The following is a 12,440-nucleotide window of genomic DNA, read 5'->3' on the forward strand; positions in this document are numbered from 1 at the left end:
CGGTCTCACCATGGAGCGATACAGAGGCATTATGACACTTTCCGTTTTATTCACCATTCCCTTTCTAATAATTCCCAACATTCTGTTTGTTTTTTTGACTGCCGCAGCACACTGTACCGACGATTTCAATGTGTTATCCACTATGACGCCTAGATCTCTTTCTTGGGTAGTAGCACATAATATGGAACCTAACATTGTGTAACTATAGCATGGGTTATTTTTCCTTATATGCATCACCTTGCACTTATCCACATTAAATTTCATCTGCCATTTTGATTCCCAATTTTCCAGCCTCACAAGGTCTTCCTGCAATTTATCACAATCTGCTTGTGATTTAACTACTCTGAACAATTTTGTATCATCTGCAAATTTGATTACCTCACTCGTCGTATTTCTTTCCAGATCATTTTTAAATATATTGAAAAGTAAGGGTCCCAGTACAGATCCCTGAGGCACTCCACTGCCCACTCCCTTCCACTGAGAAAATTGTCCATTTAATCCTACTCTCTGTTTCCTTACATGATGATGTGTTCCATGTTAGGAGTTACCAGCCTGACAAGGATCTAGGTGTCATAATGGATAATACTTACAAATCTTCTGCTCATGTACAACGTGGTCAAGAAGGCAGAGAATATTAGTAAAGGTATGGAGAATAAAACTGAGAATGTCAGTGCCTCTGTATCTCTCCATGGTGAGGCTGCACCTGGAGTACTGTGTATAGTTCTGGTCTGCCACATCTCAAAAAAAGAAATAGTTGCGTTGGGAAAGATACAGAGAAGGGCAACCCTGTGAGGAATGGCTAAAGAAGTTAGGGCTGTTCAGGTTGGAGAAAAGACAGTTGAGTGGGGATATGCTAGATGTCTCTAAAATCATGAGTGGAATAGAATGGGTAAATTTAAATTTATTTACTCTCTCAAAAAATACAGAGATTAGGGGACACTCCATGAAGTTAGTAAGTTGCACATTCAAAACAAATCATAGAAAATGATTTTTCACTCAATGCACAGTTAAGCTCTAGAATTCATTGCTGGAGGATATGGTTAAGACAGCGTAGCTGGGTTTAAAAAAGGTTTAGACAAGTTCTAGGAGATGTACATAAACTGTTTATTAATCAAGTAGATTTAGGGAATAGCTACTACTTATCACTCCAGTAGCAGCATAGGATCTATTTACTGTTTGGGATCTTGCCAGGTACTTGTGACTTGGATTTGCTACTGTTGGAAACAGGATATTGGGTTTGATGGAGCCGTGGTCTAACCCAGTATTGTAATTCTTATGTTGGACTCCAAACTTGACTGGCACACTTTCCCAGGCAGGATGCCTCTCCTCAGGTACCTCCCAATACACGTCTCCAGCATCCAGGAAAAATCCTTTCCTCCTCAGGACTCCTCTGGATCTAATGCTTGGGAGACCCCCTTCCTTTTCATCTGTGAGGACTTACAGGAGCTCCTATTCTAGAATCCTTCTTCTCAAAACTCCTCTAAACCTTCTCTGTGAAGAGACAGATAGGCCCTATGGTGCCACTCTGTGAAGGGATGGCTCCAAATGCCAGCAGGACTCCAGTTCTTAGAATCCTCTCCTGAAAAGCCTCCTGCATCATATGGTTGCAGAGGTTTTAAACCCTCTCATCACCTCTCCCAATGGAATGGTGTGCCGCCTTAACGCTCTGACATCATATGCAAGCACACTAAGAGCAGTCAGACCAGCTGAAGCCTCCACATGCATGTTTTTAAGGGGCAGAAAATGGGCACCCCATAAACCTAGCCATTGTGATTGAATTAGTCTATTGTTAACATCAGTACTAAACTGCAAATCTTAATTGTAACTAAGGAAAAACAAGAGGGGCAACCTCCGAAGGAGTAAATACCCTGGTAGGAAAGGGGCAGAAATATGACTAAAACGCAAGTGTAGACAGGCAACAAATGAAAATTCAGAATGCCACTCTCCTTCTACCATCTAGGTTGTAGGGGAGAGGGAAAGAGGGTTAGTAGGCAGAGAAGAAGCACAAACAAGTTTACCTACTCTGGGTGCTAACATTTCTAGTTACAACTCTGCTGTAAATAGGATGCAAATCCTGCTGTTTAAATGTAGAACACCACTATCCATTTCAAGAATATTGTGACTGTCTTTGTTTCACAGACTTGTAAAAATAATTGAATAAGTCATGGATGTTGTTGCCCTAAAATTCAGTCATTGTATATTTTCCTAAACATTCAGTCTTACAGTTCTTAAGAAAAAATGTTTCTTTACAGTATAGTTCTCTTTTGATTCTTTTAGGATATATTTCTGCTTTCAATTTACATTTGACTTTTTAAGTGCCACTTGCCAATCTTATTTTGGTATACTGTCTAGCTTTTGCTCTTAAAGCTGCAAACTGTAGCAGCGATCCTTAAAATATCAAATAGTCTGTTTCATGCTTTTGTTTCTTTCAATGTTAGAACAAAATATGTCACAAAAAAAGGTCAAATCTATTAAAGTTTGCTAGCCTCAAAATAAAAAGTTGTTGTCTTCAGGTATTGGAACTAAAATTACATCATACATTCGGCTGGTTCAGTGGGCTCTTCAGCTTCATGCTGACATGTTTGAATTTATTTTTAACATGCCAAAATATGGAGAAGTCTCTCTCTCTCTCTCTTCCTCATAATATCAAGAATTCTATGGGATGGTAGCTCTGGTGCACCTAAGTAAATAATAGGTCTAAAATCATTAAAGATTATAATAGTGATTATAAATGTTAGTTTAACAGGCTGGGGAGCCCATGTGAAAAAAAAAAAATGTCACGAAACGAGTTCAAATTTTTGTTCAGTGTTCTGCTACTGAGGGTAGTAGCTGTTTGTATTTTTATGAAATTGTGACAGACATACTTTAAAAGTCAAGATGGGAAAAGGTAATGCGGGACAAAAACAGTTATTCTGTCACAGAGTCACTGAACCTGTGCCAGGGAAGCTTTTGATTTGAGAAGATTGGTTCAGTAGAAAATTGATTCATCTGAGGGAGAAAAGATAAAAAGTCACCCAGACACGAAGTGCCCAGCTAAATGTCAACACTCCATGGTATTGGTGCAAGTGCTACCCAAGCAGCCCCTTGCAGAGTGTTAGGAGCTGCTATCTGTTGGGAGTAGCAATCAGATAGGAGTCAGCAATCTGTTATTTAGGAGAGTTGTGGGTGGATCCTTGGACCAGTGGCAGATGACCACGCCCCAGGGGGAAGATCCCGAGAAGGACCACCGGTCAGGCTCAGTTAGGAGACACACACACTAGTTCTTTTATTAGACAGTATACTGAACCACCAGCGGTGGCAGTAGTGAGCTGGAACGCCCAGCTGGGCTGTAGTCCCTTAGATGCTGGAACAGCGATCCCTGCAGGCTGAGCTGTAGAGAAACTGAAATACAGTGAGTAGGCAGGGTATGCAGAGTTCATGTACCGAACCTGATGGTAACACTCACACAATGTCTCATAGAAGCCCAGGAGCTGGAATGTATAGGCCCTCGAGGAGCGAGTACCTGGTTCCAGGGAAAGCTCTGAGAGAGCGATGGTAACTCACTGATGTAGTTGGCAGTGATGACTTCCAGGCAGAAGAGAATACGGAGCAAGTCTGGGAACAAGGGCCCTCGAGGAGCGAGTACCAGTTCCAGACCGTCACCTAAAAAACAAAGGAGAGAGCGAGGCCCCCGAGGAGCGGGTACCCCTGATAAGCCCGAGGAGGCAGACTAGCTTAGGTAGAGTAACCCGTGCTAACTCAATCTGTTAGCAAATTCTAAGACCTTATATATCCGTCGTGGGTGACGTCATCTCAGGGGGACGCCCCTGAGGTTCGCGCCATCGCCGGTACTTCAGTCGGGGCCGTGCGCACGCCCCTAGGCCTCCAGGAAACATGGCGGGTTGCAGCGTTTAGCCAGTCCGGGGACGCCGGAGGACTTCGGCAGAAGTACGCCGCGGCAGCCAATCTTCCCGCGGGCGAAGAGGGAGGCGCCAAAGTGGTAAGGAGGGTGGAGAGAGGGCTTCGGGAACTGACGGACACAACACAGAGCAGGGGGGCACAAGGAAGAAAGGGGCCTACTTGTAGCCATTCCTGGATCTTCTGAGGTAGAAACCCCCCCCCCCCCCATATTATGAGGGTCCTTAACTTGAATTTGTACCACTACTCCATAGTCTTGTAGAAATAATAATAATATGCTGAATCTTGAGTCTGTTTGGTTGGAAGCAAGACCAGTGTGCCCCAATGAAGGGGAATGCAAACCATGCATTTGCACAGGGCAGCAACTTCTGGAGGCCAGCTTGGGGACAAGAATACAGTAATGCCTAAGGATTATCAGGAAGAACAGGCTGCCGCTTAGCTCTTGCTTCCTGCAGATGATTGGCTTCACTCTGTTCAGGAGAACCAATTGGGGAGAGGAGGCTGGAGATAGCAGCCATGAGCTCAAGTTGCTGATGGTGACACACCAAAGGAGAGGAAGAGGCTGGTTGAGAAAGGAAGGGAGGGAAATCAGCAGTAAAGAAGAGGGAAGAGATTGTAGTAAAAAGAAAGGAAGGGGAAATAGAGAAGAGGAGGAGAAAAGGTAGCAGGGAGTGGATCAGGGAGAGGGGAGAGCAGCAGAGAGGAGGAAGGGAAGAAGAGAAAAGGGGTAAAGAGGGAGAAATTTAGGAAATGGAACAAGAGGGAATGGGGAGTATCAGCAGTATAGGGAAGAGAGGAGAATGATCAGAAGAATTTAGGAAAAGGGCTAGAGGATAGAAGAGTGAGAGAAGTGCAGTAGAGAGGAGGAGGGGAAGATAGAGGATGGAAGCCTGAAGGGGAGGAGCCAGTATCTAGAATGGAGATTGAGGGCCTATATCAGTCAGCAAGTCATGTAGCTCGAACTGGCATACCTTGGTATCAGAAGCAGGAGGTTAAGCAGTGGAGCCATAGGAACCCACTAAGGAAGCAGATACTCCTATATGGCATATCTAGGAAAGCTTAGGGCATGCTCCCATGGACCAAGAGAGGGTAAAGCCCTAATGAGAAACAGGATAAAAAGCCAGAAGAAATGGACATTCCTTGCTTCTGCAATAGCTCACTTGCCTGGTTCCTGACTCCTAGACTGTCGTGCCTGATTAATGATACTTCCAGCCTCCCGATGGCTGCACTCATTGGTTCCGCCATCCTTTCAAGATACAGGGAAACATTGCTCTAGGACTACCTATGACTGGGGAAGAGAAGAAAAGGAGGGGGGTTGAACAAGATTGCATGATTTGGGGTGGAGGAATGGGCAGTGGATGACAGAGAGAAGGAAGAGACCAGAGGAGATAAGTTGGAGTGGAAGAAGTGAAGGACTATCTCTTCATTACATGTTATCATTTTTTTTTAAAACTGTTTAACAATTTTTAGGCATACAATGAAACCAGAGACATTACAAATTATATACTCTTGTAGAAGGAGGATATACAATCTTCACGTACATCTAGACCTCATACATATCAGTTTACCATAACTGAGTATGCTGCGAAAACAAACCATACATGTCATTTTGAAAGTGGTCTACTGTGGAAAACAATTGGGTACTATTTCTCTGCACAAAATCAGACTGAGGCAGCTGAACAGAACAAAACAGCAAGGAGGTGGTAGCTAAAGCTAGGGCTCATTACCTGCCAATCCTTCCTTTCCCCCAAATAAAAACAGTGTTCTGTGAGTGCTGCAGCTTTGCAGATGGCCAGAATATGCTTTTTTTTTTTTTTTTTACAAAATACAGTATCTATATAAAAAAAAAAAAAAGCAACTGATTTATATACTAAATCTCATATTCCTTTCTCTTGATGTTTGAAATGCTGGATTTGGCAGTACTGAATGTACTGGACTTCAGCTCCTCCACCTCTGATGGATCTGGCACCTGAATACCTGAAATCACCATGCCGAATGTCCTGGTCAGAGCAACAGCCTGGAGAATAACAGTCTTCTGCCAAGTGAGAGAGGAATCCTGCAATAGGGCCAAGGTACCCCCTAGCTAGCCTTGGGCCTGGCTGGTGCCATTTTTCAAAATGGTATTGACCTAACCTTGCCCCACTGGCTAAGCTGTGGTATGCTTACGATTAACACTATGCTCTACTTTCTGAGCTTGCATTGACGCCACAGTGCCAAGACAGGACAGTATAGGCAATTTTTTCTTCATCCAGCCAGTGCTCCCCCCTTTTATCCCCCCTTGTATCCCTCCATTGGGAGCATTCATGCTCCCAATGGAGGGATACAACCCCCCATTTGAGCACCCCTGCCCTAGGGGTGCTAGTTTGTAAACCTCTTTGTATGTAGCCTGCTTCCTTATTTCCCTTCCTTCGCTATCTCTTACAGCTTATTTTCTAGTTAGCTATCAAGTACTCAAAGTGCTTGAACTTAAATCATTTTTTAAAATAAAAGAACATCATAAATTTAAAAACTTTTCATTTAAAAAAATGAGCACCTATTTATTTTTGTTCCAAAACCCTTTATTTTCTCTTAAGGGAAAAGGACTGCTCTGCATTTTAAGACACTCTTTAGTTAGATGTCATGTAACCTTTTTGTTTGTTATAGTGTATAAAGACTAGTTCTTGTGTCTCTAATGTGGAATAACTTGTGCAGGATTGTTTTACAGAACTTAATGCTACTATTTATTTTATATTTTTTGCATGAACAGATTTGTTTTTACAAAATTTTATAGGACTTATTTTATGAGGAAGAAGAAGTTGTGTATCATGGGATAGTTGAAAATATGTGTGTATTATATATATATATATATATATATATATATATATATATATATATATATATATATATATATATATATATATATATATATATATATATATATATATTTAAATATAATTTTTAACTAAAGGATACCAAAAATAAGTCTGAGAGGATTTTGATACTCTGAGGACTTCTTTCTCAACAATTGTTTTTAACTTAATACAATTTTGGAAGGCTTTTAGTACCGATACAGTGTATTTATTTTAATGCAAACTTTCACTTAAGTGGTGATACATGGGAGCAAAGAGCAGAAATAAATTTAGGACTGAATTTACTGAGTTTTTTTTCTATAGATGTAGAATGGGAAAAACCATAGGCAATCGGGCCCCTGTAATGGAAGTTATGTATGACTGTTTGTCTAATGAATAACTCTGTGGGGTAGATTTCATAAACTTGCGCAAACGCGTACTTTTTGTTCGCGCACCAGGCGCGAACAAGAGTATGCGGGATTTCAATAGATACGCGCGTATCCATTAAAATCCGGGGTTGGCGCGCGCAAGGCTGCCCAAAATCGGCAGCCTGCGCGTGCCGAGCCGCGCAGCCTGCCTCTGTTCCCTCCGCCTCCCCCCACCCCCCAGCCCTATCTAACCCCCCCTACCTCTGTCGTGAAAGTTATGCCTGCTGGAGGCAGGCGTAACTTTGCGCGCGCTGGGCCGGCTGCCGCGCGCCATGTTCCGGTCCGGGGGCTGGTACGGAGGCCGCGGCCATGCCCCGGAACGCCCTGGGCGGAAACCACGCCCACGGCGCCGCCCACGGATGACGCGCCGGCTGCGTCACGCCCCCCGATGATGCGCGGATTGCGACACGCTCCCCCAGGAAAGCCCCGGGACTTAAGTGCATCCCGGGGCTTTGCGCGCACCGGAAGCCTATGCAATATAGGCTCGGCGCGCGCAGGGGGTGTTTGGGCCAGGTTTTCGGGGGGTACACGCATATTCCTTTGAAAATCTGGTCCTGTGTGTAGGAATGCATAGTAATGACTGATGCTTTTAAACTGTCTTCTGTTGAATAACTCACAAATAGTAGATCCTAATTTTGACCTTGTAGTTTTTAAATGTTTCTTCCTACATATATGTGTGTGTGTATGTATGTGTATATATATATATATATGTTGTTTTTTTTCTGACTCTGCAGTTTCCTTTTGCTTCTTTGTACTTCCAACTCAATCAGAACCAGAGCTTGGATCTGGCCCCATAAGCATTTATTTGCAACTACCTAGGGATTTCCCCCTGTTTTATTTAGTTTGGTATTAGGTTACCAAAGGGCAAGGTTAGGATGTGGATGAAAGAATATTTGATCGATTGAGTGGAGAACATTCAAGATTGATCTGTTTGCAACCTCATTCAACAGGACGATAGTCTTTCAGTTCCAGGAGATCAAAGGGTAGATGGTATCAGATGCCTTCTCCTTTCTTTGGGGGATATGTATTCTGTATGTGTATTCTCCAATGTTTCTATTTCTGAAGTTATAATCCTCAAAGCTCCTTCTTGACTGAGACAGATTTGGTTTTCACTCCTTTGGTAACTCTATGTTAGGGAACCAAGCAGATTGGGAAATTCTCCATCCCTGATAACACAGAATCAAGGAGCATTATTTCACCCTAACCTCTAGCTTTTGGCCCTCAGCCTAGATTTTGACAGCGACATGATCCATTCGTTCCTTTTATTTTTCCAATGTAGTGTCTTAAATCCTTCTGGTTTCTAGGAAAGTATCCATTAGAAGATGTTATGGGTTCAAATGGAGGAGGTTTGCCTTTTGGTATGAGAGCAAGATCCCTTCTTTTGCCTTACACTACAACTGCATGAATACTTTCTACATCTTTGAGTCTGTGTGGATGCTACAGTGTTTTCATGTTGTAGGACTTTTGTGACTTAAATATATATAAAGATATGAAGGGCTACTGTCATTTTCTGTGCATGAACCTTTGCTACCTTTGTTATAAGAATTATGATTATCCTTTGTTTTGTTACCGTGCTATCACATGCTGTTCTCTGCTTCTTGCTCTAACCTTATTGTTTCTTGTAGGTTTCCTATCAAATAGGATTCAAAAGCTATAATTGATTCAAAATACTGGCACTAAATAAATAAAACTCTCCTAGTTTGTCTGAATTTCTTTGGCTACTTGTCGGCGCAATTCTGAGCCATGTTCAAAATCCTAGTCCTCATTTTTAACATTTTGAATGGCTTAGGCCCTAATTGTATGCATCAGTATATTAATAGATATATACCAATGTAGTTACTTCATTTTGCTGAAGAAAGTCACTGATGCTGCTGCTTATTATTAGTAGTAAGATTCAGAAAGGAGTCTTTTACATGTGTTACCCCCAATTCTGTGGAATACGTTATTGACTACTGTCAGAGTTGAGAGAGATTTTTTGATATTCAGAAGTGAACTGGCTTTTAATAATTTATTTTTTCTGAATTTTAATTGCTTGATCTTAACCTGTTATAGCATTCTAGGTATTAAGATGATTTAGATTATATTTGTTAGTAGCTATTTCTAATGTCTCAATTGTATTGTTTTAATTTCTGATTTTATTGGAATTATTTTATGATTGCACTCTGGTTTGAGCATTTTATTTGGATAAGTGGATAAAAATTGTATAAATAAATAACATTTAAAATATTTGTGTTCCGCATAATCCATAAAAATGTTCAAAGCAGACATTAGATGACTTGATGTAGCCAGTGTCCACATTATATGATAAACTTTCATAAAACATTAGCAAACGTCTGTAGTTACTTTTCCTTTTTTTTTTTTTTTTTACTGGCTAGTGTACAGAATCACATCTTTTCATGCTCAGGTAGGAGGAAGCAAGAGAAATACAGAATCCCTCACACCATGATTGATTTGATCTTGATTTTATATTCCCATTTTTTCAGGCAGTTCAATGAAGATTACATTCAGGTATTGTAGGTATTTCTCTGTCCGTGGAGGGCTCACCATGGCATGAAACACGTATTCTTCCACAGAGCCATTGTAATTATAAACAATCATTATACCTTACTGCATTAGGTGTTTTATGTTTATCTTATGAGTTCTTAGTTAAGAATGTGTAACTGAGTCCATGAGTGGTGTTTGTGGTAGTTGGTAGTGTTGTTTTATTTATTTATTTATTTATTTATTTATTTATTTAGAGTTTTCTTTATACCGGCATTCATGATACAATCACATCATGCTGGTTTACAGGTAACAGGGGGAGTGATAGTGTTCACAAAGATTGCTAGAAAATTATAGTTGAAAGGAAAATTGTTGCTGAATTTCATATGTAAGTTATAGTGCTACCTATGGTGCAGAGTATAACATATATTTTATTTATTTATTTTTTATTCCACCATTCAGTTACTGTGTATTTCTCTGTCCCAGAGGGATTACAGTCTCAGGGACCTAATTTCTAAAGATTTTCTTCTATTCTATGTTTATAAGAAAAATGCTTAAAAATTGGTCCCTAAGTTTGTTCATAAGGCAATGGACTCACCCAAGGTCACAAGGACTGCAAGTGTGATTTGAACCCTGGCTTCTGTGGCTCTCAGCCTGCTGCTTTAATCACTAGGCTTCTCCCCCACACTAATAATTTGACAGAAAATGTTGTGTATCATCATTAAGGAAGGTTCACATGTATGCACAAAGGGGCGGATTTTAAATGCCCTGCGCGCGTAAATCCGGCCGGATTTACGCGCGCAGGGCTCTCGCGCGCCGGTGCGCCTATTTTGCATAGGCCACTGGCGCGTGCAGAGCCCCGGGACGCGCGTAAGTCCTGGGGCTTTGTAAAAGGGGCAGAGAGGGGGTGGGGCGGGGCCCAGGGGCGTGGCGCCGGCCTGGGGGCGTGGTCGAGGCCTCCGGACCAGCCCCCGGGTCGGGTGACGGCGCGCCAGCAGCCTGCTGGCGCGCGCAGATTTACGTCTGCTTTTAGCAGGCGTAAATCTGCCAACAAAGGTAAGGGGGGGGTTTAGATAGGGCCGGGGGGGGGGTTAGGTAGGGGGGAGGGCGAAGGAAAGTTCCCTCCGAGGCCGCTCCGAAATCGGAGCGGCCTTGGAGGGAACAGGCAGCGCACGCTGGGCTCGGCACGCGCAGGTTGCACAAATGTGCATCCCCTTGTGCGCGCCGACCCCAGATTTTATAAGATACGCGCGGCTACGCGCGTATCTTATAAAATCCAGTGTACTTTTGTTCGCGCCTGGTGCGCGAACAAAAGTACGCGATCGCGCAAATTTTTAAAATCTACCCCAAAGGGAGCAAAAAAATTCACACACAACTAATGCTTGAGAGAGTGTGTTGTGGAATTGTTTTGTTTCATCTGTATTTATAAGTATGTGAGATGTTGCTATGACATGGGTTTTGCATACATATAGAAACTGTAGATTGCAGGTGTGAGTCTATGAAGTGTGATTGAATGAGAGAGACAGTAACGCTGTAAGTAAAAGTACATAAGGTTTATTTTTAGGTAAGAGAAATGATATATATTTTCTACATGAGTTTTATCCATTGATAAGCAGAGCTGAATTAGCCATAACATGTGGATGATGACATCCAGTGGCACCAAATAGATCTCTCATAGTTAATAGTGTTTTGCTGTATTGAGCATGTGTGAGAATTCCTGCTCAGGCTTTGCCTCTTGAGCCCCTTCAGTCTTTTTTATATCCAAGGAATAGCACAAATGTGTACCTCTATCGCTTTCTGTTTTCTTAACAAAATTTCAGAACTTTTATCTGTAAAGTTGCCTTACTGCCTCAGCAGCCCCTAAACAGCTCTTTTCAGTGCCACCTTAATTTTTTTTTTTCATTGGAATTTCTACCAAGAAAAATAGCACAGATGGACATGAACTCTGCTACTGTTGCCTGGGTCCAGACCACGACCAAGCCAGTTATTACAATTGTGGATAGATGACTTTGGGAAAACAAAGGTCCAGGGCCTGGAAAATTGGGGAACTGCATAAGACTTTGTAGAAGCTGCAGTTGGTCCTCCTCCCAAAGGTACAGTCTTATCTGCTTCACCAGGAATAGAGCTGAGCACTAGCGCTTCTAAAATATCTTCCCTGTCAATGGAGCAGGCCGAATCCTCTGATTCAAGTATACATAGCTGCCATGCATCAAAGAAAAAGAGGTGCCATTCTGTGGAACCCCTGGAGCATTGTGCACCAAAGAAGTACAGAGGCTCAAGTGCATCAGCAGCACCATCTGTGCACAAGGCGCTGTCTGTGTGTAGGGCTCTGTTAGCACACAAGTTTTCATTGGTGTCATCCAAGCATAAGGCCCTGATGCCATCTATGCAAAAGTTCTCACTGCATTGAGCTCAGGAACATTGATCTTTGATGCCATTGCCTTTTAAACCATTGGAAGCATCACTGCATCATACTGCAAATCTTACTCCATAACTATATATTGGTCAAGGCAAACTCTTCACAGGAGCAGAAAAGGATATGGTCCACCTTCCACCACTAATTACTAGAGCACTCTCGCCAACTAAATAGTTATCACAGGGACTGTCTCTAGAAACACTTGATCTTATTTGCTGTCTGATGCCTCTTATTTCCAGTCATTCTTCAGTTCAAATTCTACAAAGTCCAGAAGACATGCAGCATTCCATTCTAATACCAGAACAAGATGTTCCACCATTCACATCAGGTCAGAGGGCACATTAGCCATTGAACAAAAAGCAGAGTTGATGGAAGATTTCTTTACCTCAT

The 12,440-nt window shown here is 42.2% G+C and overlaps 1 protein-coding gene across 4 annotated transcripts in view; it reads left to right on the forward strand.

Annotated features, from left to right (window-relative positions):
• PDE8A (phosphodiesterase 8A) overlaps nucleotides 1-12,440 on the forward strand; it is a 399,353-nt gene that overhangs the window by 139,748 nt on the left and 247,165 nt on the right. The window lies entirely within an intron of this gene.

Source organism: Rhinatrema bivittatum, chromosome 13 (genome assembly GCF_901001135.1).
Source record: "Rhinatrema bivittatum chromosome 13, aRhiBiv1.1, whole genome shotgun sequence".
Lineage (NCBI taxonomy): Eukaryota > Metazoa > Chordata > Amphibia > Gymnophiona > Rhinatrematidae > Rhinatrema > Rhinatrema bivittatum.